This window comes from Phyllobates terribilis, unplaced genomic scaffold (genome assembly GCF_046119375.1).
Source record: "Phyllobates terribilis strain yellow unplaced genomic scaffold, ASM4611937v1 Scaffold_3__8_contigs__length_932513732, whole genome shotgun sequence".
NCBI lineage: Eukaryota > Metazoa > Chordata > Amphibia > Anura > Dendrobatidae > Phyllobates > Phyllobates terribilis.
In genome coordinates, this window is record NW_027362763.1 from 756,591,550 (window position 1) to 756,613,791 (window position 22,242).

General features: G+C 45.8%; 1 protein-coding gene across 7 annotated transcripts in view; it reads left to right on the forward strand.

Moving 5' to 3' along the window:
- The window catches only part of KIF16B (kinesin family member 16B), a 454,357-nt gene that overhangs the window by 182,043 nt on the left and 250,072 nt on the right, over nucleotides 1-22,242 (forward strand). The gene's annotated exons all lie outside the window — the stretch shown is intronic.

Sequence of the window (22,242 nt, forward strand, 5' to 3'; positions counted from 1 at the left end):
GGGCTGGAAAAAAGGAATGTGGAGGAAGTAGGTAATAAGTGTGATGGCGTAGTGGGATCCCAAAAGGGGCAAAACATTTCCAAGACTCCATCTCTCGGAGCAGCAGCTATATTATTGGCAAATATGAATAAATTGGACTTTGTGGATGCATTACCAGCGCGGACACCATGTAAACCAAAACCGCTGTGAACTTCTTCATAAGCATGAATGTTTGGAACGGCCAAGTCTGTATGTTAATTTAATTAAAGTAGAAGGTTGCAGTATTTATCGGCTTGTTTCCCCCCAACAATAGTGATTAGAGGCCCTTTCGGCTGCTTCACTCGTTTCTGGCCGGTTTGCTTTGATGGACCTTTCAGTGTAGTTCATAAAGTTTATTTCCCATCTCGGATTCTCCAGTAGCTCAGTGAGCGCACACAGCGGGCACAGCTCGCTTTCGCTCTCCTGTCTGGCGCCTACATTAGGATTCCAATCACATTACTTGCAGAGGAGGGAAGGAGGCTGATTCATTGCGCTCCTGTAATATAGAAAGATGCCACTTGCTAGAGACGTGAATGCTTAGCCCAGAATGCCTGTGTCACGGGGACCATTGCTGCATGTGAATTACTGACTTGTGCTGTAGTCGCAGTAATTACTTTATACAGATGTGAATATCTTCTCATTAATCTTTGATATTGTGCTGCTGTAACAGGATGACACATGTATTATTATGTATTGTTTTCCAGTAATATAATGACTGTTTTATAATTCCCGGCTTGATATGAAGGCATGGCCGGTAGAATAAGGTACACAAATCATCTTGTTAATAACCAGAAGCTTTAGCAGTTTGGAGGCAATGAGGAGAGTTTTGTCCACCTTTCTTCTGATAATTTATTGATGGTCTTCCAGACATTTGGGATTTTATTCGGGTCCATGACTGAGCTGCGGCTTCTGTATATTGAGTACTGCACTAATTGTGTGGTGGGTCATGTGCCCATAGTCTTTTTGCTGAGTTTTTGGAGCGGAAACAAAGCAGAACCACTGTCTTTTTGCATTTTTGAGGAAGATTTGGAGGGTTTCTGTGCAGTTTTTGCTCTAAAACCTCCTAGAAAAAAAAAACCCTCTGTATTCACATACCCTATCCCAGTTTGTAAATGCGTGACACAAGTGGATTAACAAGGCATTGGGTCTAGCTGGGAGGCAAAAAGTAGGCTAAATACAATTGGTGCCAATGTCTATAATCAAAACCTCTGGCGCCAGCTTTAGTTAGTGCTCATGGTGGTACTGTGGTTTGTACGGTTATAGAGGAACTGAGAATCTGAGACTGTCACTTTTATGTGGACACTGTGTTACAAATACTGTAACTGACAGCGGTGGCACCAATGTTGGGCATTTCAGCACATTTGCCAGAGGTACTGAAAAAATACATGGCGTGGCACTTTGAGTAGATCTTGACCACTGCCTTTAATTATAATGTAGTGACTGACAGCTACCTCTGCATGCACACTTGTACAAAGAAAGCTGCCAGTCACTAATAGGACCGCCTGCTGGACTGAAAGTCCCAGAATGAGCAGAGGTTTAAATGAATGAAAACACGGGTTTCACTGAAACTTTTCTGAAAAACTATATATCAATCTGCTCAGCACCCCCTGCTTTATAACATGATGACTGCAGATAGGACTGCATTTTCATGGTGACAGGTGTAACATACCTGGCGGCGTCCTTGCATGGTGGTCCATCTCCCACTGTGCAAGAGGGCGCACTTGATCTCCTGTCCAGAATGTCTCTCTGGCTTCCCTCCATGCTGTCTGTTTGTGTCTGTTTCTGCTGCTTAAGGGCGGCGCCCGATCACTTCCTGCCTTTTGTACCTGCTGTGGGTCACACCCCTTGTGCGTCCTCAGCCTATTGCTGTCTGTCACTTGGTATATAGCTCAGCAGCTCCCTTCTATCCCCGCCTGAGCATAGTGTTTCCTTCAGTGTGTGCTTGCACTCTGAAGGTGCCAGGTCCCGTCTCTTGTCTCCTGCTTTTTGTATCAGTTCCCGTGTCTGAACTGTGTCCTGTATGTCTCCTGCTTTGCGGTATCAGCTCCCGTGTCTGAACTGAGTCCTGTATGTCTCCTGCTTTGCGGTATCAGCTCCCGTGTCTGAACTGAGTCCTGTATGTCTCCTGCTTTGCGGTATCAGCTCCCGTGTCTGAACTGAGTCCTGTATGTCCCCTGCTTTGCGGTATCAGCTCCCGTGTCTGAACTGACTCCTTTCTGTGTTCTCTTGTCTGTCCTGTCTGAACACGCTCCTAGCCTGTTCCTCTCGCCTTCTAGTGGCCGATTTCCTAGACCCGCTCCTGTGTCTGGTCTGTCCTGTCTGAACACGCTCCTTGCCTGTTCGTTCCGCCTTCTAGTGGCCGATTTCCTAGACCCGCTCCTGCGTCTGGTCTGTCCTGTCTGAACACGCTCCTTGCCTGTTCGTTCCGCCTCTCTGGGGGCCGTATTCCCAGACCCGCTCCTGTATCCCTCTGCAGTGTCGGTCTCCTCCGTACACTCAGTTCCAGTCTGAACTCTCTCCTGTCCTTTACCTGTTTTGCCTCTATGTCCGTTCCCTTCCTTTTTCTGCAGAGTCTGAACTCGTACCTAACTCCTGCTTGTTGTCTCTGCAAGTACTGTGTGAGTATCTGGCTCTGTCTTTCCCTTCCTGTCTGTTCCGTGTGAACAGAGCCCTGTCCTCCCTGCTCAGCCTTGTCTGCACTCTAGCTGTGCTTGCCTGTAACCCTCTGCCTGTATTGTTCCTGAGTCCCGGTGTGTACTGGGTCCTATCCCGCCTGTGTTCCTACCTGCTAGTTCCTCCCTGTCTGCACTCTAGCTGTGCTTGCCTTTACCCCCCTGCCTGCATACCCGCCTGCCTGCATACCAGTCGTGCCTGCCTATACCCTCCAGTCTGTGTGCCAGCCTACCAGCCTGTTCCTGTATTCCCCTGTGTGGGTCAACAGCCGTGTCCGGGGTCTGTCCTGGAGTAGCACCTGGTCCCTCTGCTCGGTTCCTCCTTGGTGCACTGGCGTCGTATGCCGTCGTGCGACCCTGGTCGGATCGGGTGAATACTTAGTCACGCCCCTCCAGGCATTCACTCTCCGGCACGGTCCAGTGGAATCACTACCGATCACACGCACACGCCGCTTAGCCCGGGCGTGTGCATAACAGCATGCTCAGGCCATGGTTCCCGTTGAGCCCCACGGCCTTCGCTCTTTGAGAAGTTTTTCCAGCGAATACATGCATTAAAATAAAATAAATAAATTTTTTTCCCCCTTTAGCTGAGTTCCAGGCGAGTTACGCACCCGTCCAGATGGATCTATCAGCCCTCGTTCCTGCGGATCCGCCACGTTACTATGGGGATCCAAGACAGTGTCGTGCATTTGTGGAGCAATGCATGCTACACTTTAAGGCCTACCCTCTCTATTTTCCTTCCGATTGGGCTAAAGTGGCCTTTATGATTGACTACCTAGCGGGTGATGCCTTGAAATGGGTCACCCCCCTATGGGAAGCATGGGATCCTGTCATCCTTGACCTGCAGGCCTTCCTGGTGGCCTTTCGTATGGTCTTCGAGGACCCTAACTCTGAAGCCCCTGCTGAAGCTTCACTTCCCAATATCCCGGAGCAGCCCCGACGGGTAATGTGTGTGGGTAGCGCAATAGTCCTCCAGCCCAATGAGACTACTGCCCACCCAGAATCCTCACAGGGTGACTACGCTTTCCGGAATACTTCTCTCAACCTCAAGAGGCAGTCCAGACGTGCTAGACTTAGAGGCAAGCCGTCACGCCAGGGTCTGTCCTCCCTGAGACCTCCTGACCCCAGCCTTGGAGTCCCTACTGAAGCTTCATCTCCCTGTATCCCGGAGAAACCCCAATGGGTAATGTGCGTGGGTAGTGCACCAGTTCTCCTGGCCGAAGAGACTTCTGCCCATCCAGACTCCACACAGGAGAACTTCCTGCACCCGGCATCAGATGCTTCTTTCTCTTTAACCGGTGTGCATGTCCAAGGATGCTCCAAAGCTGTGGTTACCTCAGAGTCTGTGCACCTCTACTACCTGGCGGAGGATCCCCTGTTGCCTCCTGAACCCTCCGGGATACCACTCGATGACAAATGGAGAGAGACTTCTCTACACCCGGTACTCAATACTTTGTCCGCTTCGTCCTGTGAGCCTGACAATGGGTACCCCAAAGTGGTAGTTACCTCCGAGTCTCTACACCCCTCCGACCAGGCGGAGGATCTCCAGTTGTCTCCTGAACCCTTCGGGGTGCTACCTGGTAGCGAAAGGACAGAGACTCTCCTATACTCTGTACCTGATACCTCGCTCGCTTCGTCCAGTGAGTCCAACTTAGTGTACTCCGAAGCAGAGGTTACTCCTGAGTCTCTACACCCCTCCGACCAGGCGGAGGACCTCCAGTTGTGTTCAGAATCCTTCGGGGTGCCACCTGGTGGTGAATGGACAGAGACTTTCCTATATCCTGGATCTGATACCTCGCTTGCTTCGTCCAGTGAGTCCGACCTAGTGTACTCTGAAGCAGAGGTTACCCGTGAGTCTCTACACCCCTCTGACCAGGCGGAGGACCGCCAGCTGTCTCCAGAACCCTTCGGGGTGCCACCTGGTGGTGAATGGACAGAGACTTTCCTATACTCGGTACCCGATACCTCGCCTGCTTCCTCCAGTGAGTCCGACCTAGTGTACTCTGAAGCAGTTGTTTTCTCTGAGCCTCTGCACTCTTCTGACCCGGCGGAGGACCTCCAGTTGTTTCCTGAATCCTCCGGGATACCACCAGATAACAAAGAGACAGTGACTTTTCCTCATTATGTACGTGATAACCCGTCTATTTCTTCCTGTGAGCTTGACAAGATGTACCTCGAAGCAGAGATTACCCTTAAGTCTCTGTCCCCCTCCAACCCAGTGAACGACTGGCCCTCGAATTCCCTGCGGAAGATTCTGGCAGGCCTGAAGAAGAGGGGGCGTAAGGGGGGAGGTACTGTAACATACCTGGCGGCGTCCTTGCATGGTGGTCCATCTCCCACTGTGCAAGAGGGCGCACTTGATCTCCTGTCCAGAATGTCTCTCTGGCTTCCCTCCATGCTGTCTGTTTGTGTCTGTTTCTGCTGCTTAAGGGCGGCGCCCGATCACTTCCTGCCTTTTGTACCTGCTGTGGGTCACACCCCTTGTGCGTCCTCAGCCTATTGCTGTCTGTCACTTGGTATATAGCTCAGCAGCTCCCTTCTATCCCCGCCTGAGCATAGTGTTTCCTTCAGTGTGTGCTTGCACTCTGAAGGTGCCAGGTCCCGTCTCTTGTCTCCTGCTTTTTGTATCAGTTCCCGTGTCTGAACTGTGTCCTGTATGTCTCCTGCTTTGTGGTATCAGCTCCCGTGTCTGAACTGAGTCCTGTATGTCTCCTGCTTTGCGGTATCAGCTCCCGTGTCTGAACTGAGTCCTGTATGTCTCCTGCTTTGCGGTATCAGCTCCCGTGTCTGAACTGAGTCCTGTATGTCCCCTGCTTTGCGGTATCAGCTCCCGTGTCTGAACTGACTCCTTTCTGTGTTCTCTTGTCTGTCCTGTCTGAACACGCTCCTAGCCTGTTCCTCTCGCCTTCTAGTGGCCGATTTCCTAGACCCGCTCCTGTGTCTGGTCTGTCCTGTCTGAACACGCTCCTTGCCTGTTCGTTCCGCCTTCTAGTGGCCGATTTCCTAGACCCGCTCCTGCGTCTGGTCTGTCCTGTCTGAACACGCTCCTTGCCTGTTTGTTCCGCCTCTCTGGGGGCCGTATTCCCAGACCCGCTCCTGTATCCCTCTGCAGTGTCGGTCTCCTCCGTACACTCAGTTCCAGTCTGAACTCTCTCCTGTCCTTTACCTGTTTTGCCTCTATGTCCGTTCCCTTCCTTTTTCTGCAGAGTCTGAACTCGTACCTAACTCCTGCTTGTTGTCTCTGCAAGTACTGTGTGAGTATCTGGCTCTGTCTTTCCCTTCCTGTCTGTTCCGTGTGAACAGAGCCCTGTCCTCCCTGCTCAGCCTTGTCTGCACTCTAGCTGTGCTTGCCTGTAACCCTCTGCCTGTATTGTTCCTGAGTCCCGGTGTGTACTGGGTCCTATCCCGCCTGTGTTCCTACCTGCTAGTTCCTCCCTGTCTGCACTCTAGCTGTGCTTGCCTTTACCCCCCTGCCTGCATACCCGCCTGCCTGCATACCAGTCGTGCCTGCCTATACCCTCCAGTCTGTGTGCCAGCCCAGCCTGTTCCTGTATTCCCCTGTGTGGGTCAACAGCCGTGTCCGGGGTCTGTCCTGGAGTAGCACCTGGTCCCTCTGCTCGGTTCCTCCTTGGTGCACTGGCGTCGTATGCCGTCGTGCGACCCTGGTCGGATCGGGTGAATACTTAGTCACGCCCCTCCAGGCATTCACTCTCCGGCACGGTCCAGTGGAATCACTACCGATCACACGCACACGCCGCTTAGCCCGGGCGTGTGCATAACAACAGGTTTTCTTTTAACAGAAAAATGTGAACAGAGTGAATGAAAATGAATTGTCTACTACGTAACCCATCTTGAATTACCACTTCAAACTTAAGCTTAAAGCCTCTCTAAAAAGGATCGGTCACCAGACATTAAATGGATTCCTTTTTCCTGATGTGTGTACTTTGATAATCCGTGTCAGAATGGCTGTAGTTGAAATTTTAAATTCAGTGTCCTTGGACCTAGTCTGATTGACATCTCAGTGTCCCTCCTCCATGCTGAAAACTCACACTGCTCAGTGCAAGCTGCAGCTATCACTCAGGTTTGGTGGGCAGAGGTTGAATAAACTTGTAAAATGAGCTCACTCATTTTACGAGTTCGGCTAAAAAGTGATCATTTTAAAAAGGTTGTCCCATCTTTGGCATGAGCATTCTGCTCCTCAGACTTTCTGAGAACAGAGAGGATTTAATAAGTCAATTGCAAAGTTGCTTGTTTTTACAAGCACTTTGCATTATTAACCATTAAGGACCATGAGAACAACCCTTTAAAGGGGGACTCTTGTCAGCACAGAATGACGGTTCAAACCAAGTACAGACGCTCGGTGCACTCGTGGCATAGCCTAATGTTTAATTGTACCTTCCCACCTGCTTGTTTTCCATCTATCTCTGCCCTTCTCTGGCTTTGTGAAGCCAAAGTTGTCTCTCAAAAAAGTGAGGGAGTGGAGATGGAGGGAAAACAATCAGGTGGGAAGGTGCAGTTTAATTTGTTGCCATGCCAAGGGTGCAGTGAGCGCCTGTACATGATTTGAACAGTCATTCTATGCTGACAAACTACCTTTAATATCGGTATTGTACATCCATTCTGATGTTCAAAGTAAGCAATCCAGCCTCATCAGGTCGAAGATCTGTGTAGTAATCTAAAGTTTGTATTGTGATAACAGATTAAACCTCTCTCAAAAACATGAATATACATAACCTAGGAGAGCAGGTGGAGTGTTTTTTTCTTTTTTTTTTTCTTCAAGGGCCGGATAAGTTGACAAAAACAAGCACTTGACCATTAACTTAAAGGAGCTGTCCAGTCTCAAAAGAAAACTCTGCGATCACTCTGTGACTGCAAACTAATGAATCATGACATTGTGCGATGCTCTGTCGCTGTTCTTCTGTATTCCCCATGCGGATGGATCATATTAGTTTAGACATGCTGGTAAATCACTTCTTCACTGTCCCCTTTACCCTGAAGGATCCTTCAGGATTAGAAATCCAGCGCCCCCCTGTCGACAGGTTGTGTGTTGTATTGCATTCAGCCACATTCACTGACCGTCAATATCAGACACGATCCATGGGCGAGTGTTGTGGTGTTTTTAGAAGAAGGCTACCATGTTTTTCTAACCGTGGATGTGCCCTTCAACGCAGATTTCACGCCGAAGATACAACAATGTCTGTGCAGATAGTAGGCAGCCAAGGTCTTCTGGGAACAATACTGACGTCTGTATGTTGATGGATGAGCTTTGGTAAACTGTTGCATGTTTTGACTTCTTATTCATTGGCTTCAACTTCCTTTGTCATTAAATATCATAGAAAATCCCACATTTTTCAGGATTTTTGCCATTATGCGCATTTATCTTGATCATTGATGTATTTGTTACCATCTAATTTTTTTCTGCTCGCCGACTATAGCATTTTCAGGTTGTTTTAATACGTGGTTTTTAACATTTATGAAATGAAGATTCAGGTTTTATTTTTTTTGGTGCACTTTTTCTGTATTTTAGATACCATCATTACATAGCATAACAAGCCTGGCTTCATTATTATGATATCTTAGGAAGCTACCGCAGATGATACCTGAATTTCCAGCAGAGCAGCCAGAATATATGTGGATGGATCTCTGTCATTGGTTTCCGTACAAATATCAGACGTTTAATAACTTGGTTGTTCAGGGACCTTCAAAAAGAGTTAAGAAAAAGTACAAACCTGTTTGATGAGTGAGTCTGCTTGACAAAATCCTGCAGTCCCTTTGATTTACTGGATCAGGCAGAAGAATCCTGCATGTTCTATCTTCTGTCTATGGCGCTGGCTCCAGATATGTGCAAGCACCTGCTTTATTATTGTAGAATCAGAAGATGCAAGGTATAAGTATATGTGTACAAATGAAATATATGCGGAGTAAGGCTCCGAAGAGGTGTATTCCTTCACATTTTGATCCATAAGGAGATGCAAATGTTAATGTTTCTCCGGCATCTGTTTGTTGTACTTGCATTCATCAATATTTTAACAAGGTATTTTTAATCTAAGATTGGAAGCGGTGAGACCTGCAAGGAAGACTTCGCAAGACATGCGTGTGCTGAACGTCTTTTTCCATCTTTTACTGCAGTCTTTAAAGAAGCCCTCCAATGAACCTTTTATTTTTTAAGTCTCTAAATATGTGTATGTGTGCATGTTATGTAGTGAGTGTATCCAAGGAGTAACGTATCTCCTTGTGGAGAGTGACATGTTAAGCATGTCAAGGTGAGGAGACTTTTAAGCCGCAATGCTCCTCTGGGAAATATGCAAATTGTCTCTTCAGTGAGGAAGCGCAATACCCTTAAATAGTGTCTGCAAATTGAGATTCTGGTCTGTCTTTTATCCTGAGTCATGTGACAAAGCTCATTAGAGAGTCGATATTGACTCTTAGGATTGCTGCTTCCAATAGGTGGCACTAGAGTTCTAGTACTTTTCCTCTCTGAAGAGACAATTTGCATGTAGTGAGTGTATTAATATACTTGCCTACTGAAGATGACGCGCCCCCTGGGCCGTGGGGTACTCGGTGCCGGGCCGGTCTTGGCTATGGGATGTCACAGTGGCGGTGACCCGGTCCGTGACCCAGGGCAGTCAATCAAAAGGGGATTATTTACAGGGGATTTATAGTTTTTACATAAAGTTCGTGACTCCACCTGTGGTATGCGGCTATGTGGAGCCGCCGCTGCGGAGCAGGTCCTCTGGAGCTGGTGTAAATGCAGCAGAGTTGGTTTAGCTCTCCACAGGTAGAGCTTAGCTCCAGGGCAGAGTAGATGTTGTAGACGTTGCTGGGCGTTGTAGTGCAGGGGGTGATGGCGCAACAGTAATTCACAGAGACAGTGGGGTGCAGTCTTCAGAGTTTACTCACAGTTGTTAAGTTCCTCAGGTTGCACTGTACAGATTACAGCCTCCCACTTCGTGCTGCGTTCACCAGGCAGGGGTTCAGCAATCCCTCAGGTAATTCAAGAGTGCCTGACAGGACCCCGTTCTATGTGCCTTTCTCAGTCGTCTTCCTGCGCTGGCTCTCACCCTCCTGCCCTGCGCCTCACAATCAGTGCCCCAAGCCGGTAGCCTCGGGTCTTGTCGGGCGACCTGCTGTCCCCTGGACCCTCTGTGACCACCTTCTGGGCCAGGTAATTGTGGCTGTGGCAACTGCACCCTAAAAGTACAGAAGCCTGTGGTTTCTAACTGAGCCTTGTAGTTCTTCACTAGTTTAGGGGCCTTTCCCCTCTGCTGCTTGATCCTTCCACACCAGGTAGATTCGGGCGTACGTGGGGCCTCCAGCACTTCCCGTACCCCTAGGATCCCCTCGTTCCTCCTGGAGCCTTCCTTCCTGCTCCTCTCCTCTTCTCAGTCTTGGGCCTCTTACTAGGCCCACTCTGGAGCAGAGCTCGTGCAGAGCCCCTGCTCCCCTCACTTTCCTCCTCCAACTGAACTCACTTTACGAGATGGCTTCCCATTTTATACAACTACCTTTCCTGTGCTCCCCTGATCTACGTCCTCCACCCACACCCACTACATGGTTCCCCTCCACTCCAGCCTGGGACCAGGGACTGTGCTCTCCCTTAGGAACAATCTTGCCCTGCCCCCACTGAAGTGGATGTGTTGGATGCAGGTGTTAGGGTCCCGGGCAGCACTCTATCACGGGATACCACACCTCTGGGTGAGATGCAGTACCTCTGTGGCGACTGAACCCTCAGGGGCGCCACATAGTCTTCTCCGGGATCCAGCTCCATTCTTCTTCTCTCCTCCAGTGATGTCCCCGCTTTTCTGGGTTACACTGCGCTTTGCCTGACCCGGAAGTGGCTTTTAAAATGTAAGCCTATGGAGCGTCATTGTAAAAGTGACTTGGGGCTCTCGGACAGTGATCCGGATAGTCTGAAGAGTGGTAATGTTACTCAGAAGAGGAGCAGAATGGTGCTGGATCCCGGAGAAGACAGCAGTAGGTGAGTATATTAACACACTACACACACACATCCACAGATTTAGAGACAAAAAGTTAGTGGTACTGCTTATCTAAAATGACTCTTTGCTAGGAAGGTTCACATTCTCCCGGCTAAAAAAAATAAATAAAAATCACAAATGGTCATTTAAGAAAATGTTTGCTTTAAGAGTGGCTGTAATGAGACCATTTTTTTTAATTTAGAAATGAGCTTTGAAAAGCAATACAACTGCAATCAGGGCGATAGAAGACTTTTTGTTCTTCATAAGGCATCAGTTTCATAAGCCCCCTTACTGATCCTGTAAGTGAAAAGCATCAGAAGAATCTCCTGATTGCACAATATACCAATATACATTTTGTAGGGCGAGCAATGAAATAGTTATATGAAAAAGTTTGGGCACCCCTATTAATCTTAAGCTTATTGTTTTATAAAAATTAGTGTTTTTGCAACAGCTATTTCAGTTTGATATATGTAATAACTGTTGGACACAGTAATGTTTCTGCCTTGAAATGAGGTTTATTGTACTAACAGAAAATGTGCAATCTGCATTCAAACAAAATTTGACAGGTGCATAAGTATGGGCACCTCACCAGAAAAGTGACATTAATATTTAGTAGATCCTCCTTTTGCAAAAATAACAGCCTCTAGTCGCTTCCTGTAGCTTTTAATGAGTTCCTGGATGAAGGTATTTTTGACCATTCCTCTTTACAAAACAATTCCAGTTCAGTTAAGTTTGATGGTCGCCGAGCATGGACAGCCCTCTTCAAATGATCCCACAGATGTTCAATGATATTCAGGTCTGGGGACTGGGATGGCCATTCCAGAACATTGTAATTGTTCCTCTGCATGAATGCCTGAGTAGATTTCGAGCGGTGTTTTGGATCATTGTCTTGCTGAAAGATCCATCCCCTGCGTAACTTCAACTTTGTCACTGATTCTTGAACATTATTGTCAAGAATCTGCTGATACGGAGTGGAATCCATGCGTCCCTCAACTTTAACAAGATTCCCGGTGCCGGCATTGGCCACACAGCCCCAAAGCATGATGGAACCTCCACCAAATTTTACTGTGGGTAGCAAGTTTTTCTTGGAATGCTGTGGTTTTTTTGCCGCCATGCATAACGCCTTTTTGTATGACCAAACAACTCAATCTTGGTTTCATCAGTCCACAGGACCTTCTTCCAAAAAGAAATTGGCTTCTCCAAATGTGCTTTTGCATACCTCAGCCGACTCTGTTTTTCGCGTGCTTGCAGAAATGGCTTCTTTCGCATCACTCTCCCATACAGCTTCTCCTTGTGCAAAGTGCGTTGTATAGTTGACCGATGCACAGTGACACCACCTGCAGCAAGTTGATGCTGCAGCTCTCTGGAGGTGGTCTGAGGATTGTCCTTGACTGATCTCACCATTCTTCTTCTCTGCCTTTCTGATGTTTTTCTTGGCCTGCCACTTCTGGCCTTAACCAGGACTGCCCCTGTGTTCTTCCATTTCTTTACTATGTTCCTCAGTGGAAACTGACAGGTTAAATCTCTGAGACAGCTTTTTGTATCCTTCCCCTGAACAACTATGTTGAATAATCTTGCTTTTCAGATCATTTGACAGTTGTTTTGAGGAGCCCATGATGCCACTCTTCAGAGGAGATTCAAACAGGAGAACAACTTGCAAGTGGCCACTTTAAGTAGCTTTTCTCATGATTGCATACACCTGGCTATGAAGTTCAAAGCTCAATGAGGTTACAAAACCAAAAAAAGTGCTTTAGTAAGTCAGTAAAAAGTAGGTAGGAGTATTTAAAACAAGAAAATGAGAAGGGTGCCCATACTTATGCACCTGTCAAATTTTGTTTGAATGCAGATTGCACATTTTCTGTTAGTACAATAAACCTCATTTCAAGGCAGAAACATTACTGTGTCCAACAGTTATTACATATATCAAACTGAAATAGCAGTTGCAAAAACACCAATTTTTATAAAACATTAAGCTTAAGATTAATACTGGTGCCCAAACTTTCATATAACTGTATTAGGATTCATAAGGACTGATGTTTTCTGGCCTTGCTCTCTAAAGAGCCAAAGAGATGCAATGCAAAAATTTAAGTAAACAAAAAATTAAATATCTGTTTATAAACACAAACGTAATGAAATGAAGGTCAACCTAGCCTTGGCTATATTCAGCTCAGCGATGTCTTCTTTTCCTACCTAATATAGAAAATATATTGCCAAACCTCTGACTTCATGATGGTTAATGAAATTCTGTACACGTCACTAATAGGCTATCTACAGATTTAGCAAAATAAATTGGCAGGGAATCTATGGAAGAATCTGCAAAAATTAAATTAGAATACAATGCAAAGGATAAAATGTGCAGCAAGAATCCTTGTCTGAATGAGACCTTATTTTACACATTATGTGATCTGACCGAGGTTCAGGTTGCCCAGCCTCTGATTTTAACAAAACCGGGCCTATCTTTAGTAGAGGTCATCGATTGCAGATCATTAAGGTGGTCCCCTCACTGGTCAGCTGTTTGCAACCCTCATAATGGTCAGATGTACACAGTGTACAGGCCATAGCTCCATACACTGTGTATGGGTCATTCTCTTGTCTTGCTTCTCAGCTCTTATTGAAGTGATTATGACTAGTGATGAGCGAGTATGTCTCATTAACCCTTTTTAATTAGTAAAGGTGAACAGTCTATCTCTGCATGTGTCACAGCTGTCTAACAGCCGTGACACTTGCGGGCTCGGTGACAATGAATGAAACGCTGAGCACGCCAAAATACTCGGCGAGCACACAAAGGGTTAATGAGGCATACTCGCTCATCACGAATTATGACCTGAGAACTTCCCCCTACACAGTGTATGGGGTTGGGCTGTTCCGGCTCTGTACACTTTACAAATCTGGTTTCTGTGGGGGTGCTATATGTCAAACCCTCTTTCATTAATATCTGAAGTACTGGAAAACTATATTGACTCATTCTGCACTTTAATATGTACATAGATATATAGAGGCTGTAGGTCAGTCTACACCTTTTTATGAAACCTTATTGTATGTATTTTAAATAAAAAATTCATTTTTTTTTCTTTTACATTATATACCCAAAAATCTGTCAATATCCTTTAACCTCTGGACTCTTGTTGCCCGATTTTTTCTTTTTTTCTTTTTTTTTTTGCATTTTTAGTTTGAAGGATGTTGTCTTTGCATTAATGTTCCATTTATGATTTGTATTGAAAAATTGTGAACTTATCTGAAAACTTTAAAAAGAACTTGACAGCTATAAAGCAAATAAACACTCCATTAACATTAAAATGAGTTAAAAATGTTCCTTGGTGTTACAACATAATGCTGATCTCCCTTTTGAAGAATTTGGGGGATCCTTTAAATCAGACTGATCTTCCTGAAACATCCCAAAAAGTAACTGAGCGTAGGAGCCATATTGGAAAAAATCTTTTCTTCCTTTTTATGTTTATTCTGCAGCTTGCAATTGTTTCATTGTGGTCGATATTACCTTATCTAGCTCGAAAGTCAATTTGCTAAAAAGTGTTGTTGTTCCCTGGTTCCTGACACAACATTAAACATGCCTTGCCCAATGCTTTAACAAAGTAATGAAGTTAAAGTAGTTTTTCAAAGTGACAGCCAGAAGCTTCCCTGGGATAGTGGAGAGAAGAGCGCTATTGTTTCTCCTAAAAATCAGCAATTTTGGCTTATTACAGCTTATCTGCCTCTGTGACACAATGGGGCACGTCTATCAATGTATCGTAATTAGAAAACTGGCACTGGTAGAACGCCGCATAGTTATATAACAGCTGTGCTTATATCACCTAAAACGCTTCTCAATTTTTTTTTTCGAGCTCAAGTTGAAAAGACGATTGTAGACATCATTCAGATCAAGGCAGGCGCTGCGCAGCCACAGTTGGCAAATTACTACACTGTAAGGTGACCTTGATGTTTCCATAGGTAAAAGGTTAGAATCTTGCATTGCTGGAATCTTGTGAATTCTGTACATTTGGAAATTTCGTCACGTTTTTGTGGTAGTTGTCGCAGTAGACTACATTTTGACTGCACATGGAACTTGTACAGTGACACAATGGTTCCATACTGTCACATGCTATACACTATCCTTTTAGAAACATGCCTACATACAGGTTCATCTCACTAAATTAGAATATTATCAAAAAGTTAATTTATTTTAGTTCTTCAATACAAAAAGTGAAACTCCTATATTATATAGTCATTACAAACAGAGTAATCTATTTCAAGTGTTTATTTCTGTTAATGTTGATGATTATGGCTTACAGCCAATGAAAATACAAAAGTCATTATCTCAGTAAATTAGAATAGAAACATTTTTCAAGCTGTTATAAAATAAAATCCGAAGTGTTGGCGTACTGAAATGCAAGTTCAGTAAATGCACTCAATACTTGGTCGCGGCTCCTTTTGCATCAATTACTGCATCAATGCGGCATGGCATGGAGGCGATCAGCCTGTGGCACTGCTGAGGTGTTATGGAAGCCCAGGTTGCTTTGATAGCAGCCTTCAGCTCGTCTGCATTCTTGGGTCTGGTGTCTCTCATCTTCCACTTGACAATACCCCATAGATTCTCTATGGGGTTAAGGTCAGGCGAGTTTGCTGGCCAATCAAGAACAGGGATACTGTTGTTTGTAAACCAGGTATTGGTACTTTTGGCAGTGTGGACAGGTGCCAAGTTCTGCTGGAGAATGACATTTCCATCTCCAAAAAGCATGTCGGCAGAGGGAAGCATGAAGTGCTCTAAAATTTCCTGGTAGATGACTGCGCTGACTTTGGTCTTGATAAAACACAGTGGACCTACACCAGCAGATGACATGGCTCCCCAAACCATCACTGATTGTGGAAACTTCACACTAGGCCTCAAGTAGCTTGGATTGTGGCCTCTCCAATCTTCCTCCAGACTCTGGGACCAAATTAAATGCAAAATTTACTTTGCATTTACTTAGTGTGTGAATGACTGCCTTCAGGACTTTTGTCAAGTCATCAGTCTTCCCCATGATTGTGGAGCCTACTGAAACTGACTAAGGGACCGTTTTTAAACGCTTAAGAAGCCTTTGCATGTTTTTTTTTTTTTGTTTTGTTTTTGGGGTTTTTTTTATTCAAATTTACTGAGATAATGACTTTTGTGTTTTCATTGGCTGTAAGCCATAATCAACATTAACAGAAATAAACAATTGAAATGGATCACTCTGTAATGACTCTATATATGAGTTTCACTTTTTGTATTGAACTGAAATAAATTAACGTTTTGATATTCTAATTTAGTGAGATGCACCTGTCATCATCTAATGCTGGGGCCCCCAACCTGTAGCTTGTGAGCCACATGAGGCTCGCAAGCCCAAGATGTGTGGCTCCCTGCTATCTGCCAGCTTGGTGCATTAGCAGCCACCTACAAAGAGAAGATCTCCAAATGTTTACATTCGAGTAGCACCTCACACAAGAGAGGATCTGGATGTGCATATATCTACGGAGGGTGAGGGGAAAGATATGCATATAGTAAGCTGGAGATAGGATGAAAGTGTTAGTAAGAGGGAAACTTGAAGAAAACCAAATGAGGTTAAAGTGGGAACTAGTGATGAGCGAGCACTAAAATGCTTGGGTACTCGGGTCGAGTAAATCGTAATGCTTGGGTGCTCGATCCGATTAACGAGCCCAATGTAATTGAATGGGAAACCTGAGCATTTTTCTGGCACCCCCCCTTCCAGAGGTCTGGAGGGGGACAGCAGTTGTTTTGAGGACAGATGAGACCAAGATGGAACTTTTTGGTAGCGCACCTCATTCAACTGTTTACTGTAAATGGAATGCGGCTTACAAATAAAATAACACAGTACTTCTAGTAAAATTATGGTGGAGGTTCAAAGATATTTAGGGGTAGTTTTGCTGACTGTGTGCAAGGCATCATGAAATGTAAAGATTCCCAAAGGATTTTGATTTGCAATGTAGTGCCCTGTGTCATAAAGCTGGCTTTGCATGCTAGGTCATGGGTCTTCCAGCAGGACAGTGCCCCCAAACCAAATTAAAGTAGCACCCAGAAATGGTTGGAAACAAAGTACTGGAGAGTTCTGAGGTGGTAATTCCAGCTCCAGTAGTGTCAAGTCTCCCACCACTACCTCTTACATATAGAAGCTACAATTAAATCAGGATTTTTTTTTTCAGTTTGATTAATTTCTGTCAAAATTGAAAAAATTTCTGCCAACCTGGATGAATATTTGTCAACTATGATTAATTTCTGCCAACCTTGATAAATTTCTGTGTGCAGGCTACCGTAAAAATTAGGAATCGGTCAATGAGTGCATGGAAAACCTCAATCAAGTTATGCACTGTGGAATATAGGTATGCGACCAGAATGGACACTCCTTTCCAGCTGATTGTACCATCTAGCACCTGTCCCTATTCTAAAAGCAGCTAACAGCGTTATCAATAGGGAATATATTTTTTTTTCTTCTTCAGCACGGAGTATAATACAATAATCCCTGACTACATGCCTGCAAGACACTATCCCAACTGCTATAGGTCACCCGCACACGAATTCTCAGAGAGAGGTAATCTAGTACAATAGAAAATAGAATTTAACCGGCTCCAAAGAGGTTTTTTTGGTATGTTGCACCACCAAACTGTGAAGGAACGCAAACAACCCTGCCTGCTTCCATCAATTTCTAATTACAGATCAACTTTAACAATTATGAATCTGTCAATGAGTGCATGGAAGAAATCAATCCTGTTATACACTGTGGAATATATGTATATGACCAGAATGAACACTCATTTCCAGCCGATGATACCTAGCACCTGTCCATATTCTAAAAGCAGCTAACAGCATTATCAATAGGGAATAGAATTTTTTTTTCCTTTCAGCAGCAAGAGTATTATGCAATAATCCCTTTCTGGATGCATGTAATACCTTTATCCATAGTGTGATAGCTCACCCGTGCACAAATTTCAGATAAGAATTAATATTGTAGAATATAGAATCTATTTTAGTTGGCTTTCCCATTATTTAGGAGTGGGTATCCTATACTGTTATTGCATATACAGCAAGTTCAAGGGCTGTCAAAAATTAGGACGTAGTCAAATACCAATTTGAAGAGATGTAGTGAAGGGCCTCAGTAAAAAAAATTATTTTCCGTTCTTAAGGAGTGGATCTCCTAGACTGGTAATGCCCATGCACTAAGTGCATGGGCTTAAAAAGATTTACACCTAGGGGGGTATGCATATATATTACAAAAATTGTTCCTATGGGCATCATAAACACCCTTAAAAAAATTGTGGAGGAGGATGACATAAAATGGATGAAATCCTGAAGGGGTGCATGGGAATAGACGCTCCAAAAAAAACCCCACTGGATTTGAGTTTGTTCCGCTTCTGTCATCCGGTGGTGTTGAGAAGTCTGGCCCAATACAGCCCTTGTTCATTTGGATAAGAGTCAGCCTGTCAGCATTTTCAGTTTACAGGCGGATGCGCCTATCAGTTATAATACCCCCGGCGGCACTAAAAACCCGTTCTGACAAAACGCTAGCGGCAGGGTAGGCAAGGACCTCCAAGGCATAGAGAGGCAGTTCATGCCACGTGTCCAGCTTGGATACCCAATAGATGTAAGGCACAGAGGAATCATGGAGGACGCTGGTATGGTGAGCAAGGTACTCCTTCAGCATTTTCCAAAACTTTACCCTCGTGGTCAGAGTACCCGACGTATCAGGGCCTGGGTGCTGGGAGGGTCTGAGAAAACTGTCCCAGACCTTTGACAGTGTTCCCATGCCTCTGCTGCATCTGGTATGTGTCTCCCTCACCTGTACTCCTTGGTTGTCCAAGGAACTGTGACCTCTGCCTCCAGTGTTTTCAGCTGGGAATTTTTGTAATAATTCTTCAACAATGGCCTTCTGGTACTGCAACATTTTATTAGACCTGTCCGCAACGGGAAGGAGAGATAGAAAGTTCTCCTTGTAGCGCGGGTCTAGAAGTGTGACCAACCAGTAATTACTGTTGCCCAAAATACGTACAACGCAAGGGTCATGGGAAAGGCAGCGGAACATAAACTTAGCCATGTATGCCAGACTGCCAACAGCCAAGACTTCCCTGTCCCCACCAAGAGGACAACTGTCAATGTTCTCCTCATCTTCCTCCTCCCAGTTCTCGTCCTTGTACTCTTCAGGCCAACCACACTGAACAGACAGTATGAATAATATGGTGTGGGAAGTACCATCTGTAGTGTAGGAAGCCAGCTCCTGTTCCTCCTCCTCCTGCTGCTGCTCCTCCTCCTCATCACCTGTGTTGAGATGAGATGAGGCTGTGCTGTGTAGCATCACCCTGTATAGTCCTTTGCTCCATCTCATCGTGCTCCGCCTGCAGTGCCTCCTCTTTAAATGTGAGCAGTAAGCGTTTCAGTAGACAGAGAAGTGGGATGGTGACGCTAATTATGCCTTCACCTTCTTGGTCGAGTCCTCAAAGTTTTGGAGGACGGCACAGATGTCCGACATCTATGCCCAGTCATCAACTCTTACAGTATGTGCGGAGGCTCAACTGAATACCAACGGGCGTTTTGAAGCTGGTACTCAACAACTGCCCTCTGCTGCTCACAAATCCTTCCCAACATATGCAACATTGAGTTCAATGCTTGGTGACATCGCACACCAGTCGATGAGCTGGAAGCTACAAATGCTGCTGATGCACGGCGAGGGCAGCGCAAGCTGTAGCTGACTTTCTGAAATGGGCATACACGCGGCGTACTTTCACGAGCAGATCTGGGTAGGTTTTGAGAAACCGCTGAACCACTAAGATGAGCACGTAGGCCAGGCATGGTACATGTGCGAAGTTGCCAAGCTTCAGAGCCACCACCAGGTTCCTGCCATTGTCACACACGACCATACCTGGCTGTAGGTTCAGCGGTGACCGCCACAGATCTGCCTGCTCTGTTACAGCTTTCAACAACTCTGCTGCAGTGTGTGGTTTGTCGCCTAAACAGATAAGCTTCAGCTGAGCCTTTTGCCACTTGGCCGAGCCAGTGCTGCAGTGCTTCCAGCTTGTGACTGATGTGGCATTTTAGAGATGGAGGCTGAAGAAGAGGAGGAGGTGCAGGAGCTGTAGAATGTGGGGGCAACCCTGATTGACCCAGGGCCCGCAATCCTTGGCGTCGGGAGGATGTGGTCCGACTGGGTCCCGGCATCCACAATATTAACCCAGTGTGCCATCAGTGAAATGTACCGTCCCTGGCTACAAGCACTTGTCTACGTGTCTGTGGTTAGGTGGACCTTCCCAGTATCTGCATTGGTGAGGGCGCGGGTTACGTTTTGGGACCCCTACTTGTGTAAGGCGGGGAGAAATAGTGGCGGCTTGGTACCGAGGGACAGCAGTCGCCATGAGGTTACGAAAAGTTTCCGTCTCCACGAGCCTAAAAGGCAACATTTCCAGTGCAAGTAGTTTAGAAATGTGTCAGTTTAGTATTTGTGGCCTCTGAGTGGTTGGCTGCGTATTTGCGCTTGCGCTCCTAGGGCTCGGGTAAGGACAGCTAAATGCTGCTCTGGGACAAGGTCGTGGACATGGTTGCAAGTGTGCATTTCAGGTGCAGGGTGGGAGGCATCTTCGCCTGCATCATGGACAGAGGCTTGGCGTGCACACACAACAGCAAAAGAGGCAGTAGTGTCACCTGCAGACACTGTTTCTGGACCCTGGCTTTCAGCCCAACTAGTCGGGTGCTTTGCTGTCATGTGCCTGAGCATGCTGTTGGTGGTCATGCTGGTAGTTTTGCTGTTGATGCTGGCATGGCAGATGTTGCAAATGGCCTTTTTGGGGTTATGAAGACCTAGCAGTTGGACTGGCAACTTCCCTCGTACTGGTGTTTTGTGGAACAGTTGCCCGCCTTGTGTCTGTGGCCACCCCAACGTTTCTTTCTGCCTGTTGTGTTGCTATGCCTCCCTCCCTCTCTGCACTGCTGTCCTCGCTATGCGTGTCACCTTCCCAGGTTGGGTCAGTGACTTCATCGTCCACCACCTCGTCTTCCACGTACGCACCCTGGGCCACCTCGTGACTTGCTGGCAATTGTCTCATCATCCACCTCTTGTGATAGTAATTGCACCCACCATCACCTTCATGTGACCATGGCTGCTCAAATATTTGAGCATCGCTACATGTGATCTCTTCTTGCCACCCTTGAAGCGGACAGAGCGAGAAACTAGAATCTATAAATGGAAATGTGAACAGCTCTTCGGCGTGTCTAACTGTGGGATCACTCGTCTCTGGACACTCGGCATGGTGGGAGGAAGAAGGATCAGGGTGATGAATATGTAGTTCAGACTCACTGCTACTGAGACTGAACCATGTGGTAGACAGGGTGGTGGTGGCAAACTGACTGGAAGCATTATCTACTATCCAACCAACAACCTTTTCACACTGCTCTGGCTTCAATAGTGGTGTTCCACGGCCCCCTAGAAAGTGGGTCAGGAATCTACGTCGATATGATTTGGGTGTTTTGTTGTGCTCCCTCAGCTGGCACCATTTTCATCACTAGTGGAAACCCTTGGATGTAATTATTCTGGCAATATGGGCACAAGGCCTCTATATGCTTTCTGTGGGTAAGTTTTGGCTGTCATCTTATCTGTAATAGTGGGCTCTAAGTGTCACTACTATTGTTTTTCTCGCCTGAATGTGGCTCGCGACCATCTCTCAGATTTGAGAGTGGCTCTCAAGGTGAGAAAGCTTGGGGACCACTGATCTAATTTATATCTATACGGAGGTGCAGTATGTGTATATTGAATTACGGCTTCATACAACTTTTTTTTGTGGTGCCAAAGTGCAGTTGTATAAATAAGTCAAGAAGAAAAAGTTGTGGTATTATGGAAATCACAGGCTTGATAGGCCATTTAATGATATATAAATGAAAAATAATGGAAACAAAATATTCAGAACATCTCGATGTATTCAGCATTGCGTATGAGCGCAATGCCTAGAAATCCCCACATTTACATACCATTGCTGCTATCAATGAGGTTATTAATGGTTCTCTGAGGCATTTTCTGTCATGTTGCATACAAATCATCAAGATCCACTGCTAGCCGCTCCCTTTGCAGTTACTGACCAATGATGTCACAGATGTGCTCGATGGGAGACTATTCCGTATACTCTGCAGGGCATGGTAGCACATGTAGGCCACAAAGGCTGCTCATAATAGCGTTAGAAACATGCAGCCTGGGGTTGTGTTGAAAAACACCTTGTGGGACACTTTCATGTTCCCTCGTGAAAGTTTCTTCATGGCGTTGCCCATGTGGTCCCTAGATCGATCTGCGATTGTCATTTCAACCAAGAGAAAAAGTTATCTCTGAAAAGAATAGACCTCCACTCCAGCCGCCATTGCCGTCTTGCTTTGCTTCATGATAACATGTTAGAGCGGCGGGGTGAGGTCAATGGATGACCTGTAGCTGGACATCTGGCTCATAGTCTAATGTTGTACAAACCCCTTCTGATAGTTTGTGTCAGGGTGGATTTGATTTAAATCTAACTGATTTAAATCACGATTTAAATCACTAGTCAGTAAGGCTTGATTTAAATCAGTGATTTAAATCAAAGTT